This window comes from Crocodylus porosus, unplaced genomic scaffold (assembly GCF_001723895.1).
Source record: "Crocodylus porosus isolate Cpor-Errol unplaced genomic scaffold, CroPor_comp1, whole genome shotgun sequence".
In the NCBI taxonomy this organism is placed as follows: domain Eukaryota; kingdom Metazoa; phylum Chordata; order Crocodylia; family Crocodylidae; genus Crocodylus; species Crocodylus porosus.
This window is the reverse complement of record NW_017728948.1, coordinates 59,090,714-59,092,123: the sequence shown is the minus strand read 5'-3', so window position 1 is coordinate 59,092,123 and position 1,410 is coordinate 59,090,714. Positions and strand designations below refer to the sequence as shown.

Below are 1,410 nucleotides of genomic sequence, written 5' to 3'. Positions count from 1 at the left end.
ACTGCGTACTTTTGGTTGCATCAAAATTCATAAGTAGGTAAGGGATAACTAGAGAAAAAGTAAATACTGGTGGTACAAGTAAAGAAGCAGAAGACAATTTTTTATTTTTTTATTCTAGAAGAAACATGACTGTTTTTGGTTTTATGAATGGTTCACTTTCTAATGTCACAACTATATTCTTTCAACTGCCATAGTTATAAAGTTAGCATTTGCTAATGGCTGCCACTGAGTTTTTATCTCTATTCATAATAGCCAATACTGTATGTAACATTTTTTGGCAAAGTTTTACTTTAAATAGAAAGAACTATAAATTCTTAGCAACATAAGCATATATGAAGACACTGCCTCTCCCCAAAGTGCTCACAATCAGAAATGAGGTGGTACTAGCAAGAATGTACCATCACATCCAGAAAACGGGACAACCAAAAGGCGCATGCCATGACTTCATGGTAGGATATTAGCTTAGTTCCAATGTAAGGCAAGAATACGATCTATCGAGTTTGTGTTTACACATTCTTCACAGGGTTCACCCCATGGTGAATATTTAATCAGGGGCATACAGAGCAGCAGGAAACAGTCCTATGAGTCTGCTGCAGTGCTTTGGGTGTTTGCTGTGGTTTCTATTTCAAAGGGTGTTGCTTCTCTGATGAGCTGCCTGGGACCACTAACAAACCCCAGCTTAGTGGGCAAGCAGCATCTTTTGAAGTAAGAACCCCAGCAAACAGCCTAGTAGCTTGTCCCTATTCAGCAAATTAACTGGGTTGCAAACCACCCAAATACAAATGATCTGATCCTACTGTAATGAGCATCAAATTACCTTGCACATCTGATAAAATTATAGTGAAATGCCTTTTTGCCTCTGTTATGAAGAACACAAAAACACAATGCAAATTTTGAATGGTGTGTATTTTAATGAGTGTCTTTCACCTTGTTTTCAAGTTTTTCAGCAAAAAAGAGAAAGCCCCTTTCTTCACAAAAGAGTCTATGATGAACTGAAAAGCAGATGCATTTAAAGTAAAAAAAATGCATATGTTATATGTAGTTAAAGGATCTAACTGGACCAGATAAAGAGGTTGGGAAGGCAAGCTATTGGAAGAAGTGTTCAGAGAAACTAGGTGCATTTAGTTTGCAGAAAAGGCAATTAAGGGAGGGACATGATAGCAGTCTTGAAATATCTGAAAGGCTGCATAAAGAAGAAAAAATAACTTTTTTCCTTACAGTAGAGGGTAGGACACAGGGCCAGGTTCAGAATCTCCCAAAGCGGGTTGTGGGAGCAGCAATCCACACTGCAGGGGTGGATGCACCCCCCGCTCCCAGCCTCTTCTGTCCCACCTGTGCAGGAAAACCACGCTGTAGGAGCCTCTGGGGAGTTTTAAAAGTCCTAAAGCAGACGAAAATACCCCTTTCCTT

At 39.5% G+C, this 1,410-nt stretch overlaps 1 protein-coding gene across 3 annotated transcripts in view; it reads right to left on the bottom strand.

The window, feature by feature from the left end:
* MICU3 (mitochondrial calcium uptake family member 3) overlaps positions 1-1,410 on the bottom strand; it is a 90,836-nt gene that overhangs the window by 25,581 nt on the left and 63,845 nt on the right. The gene's annotated exons all lie outside the window — the stretch shown is intronic.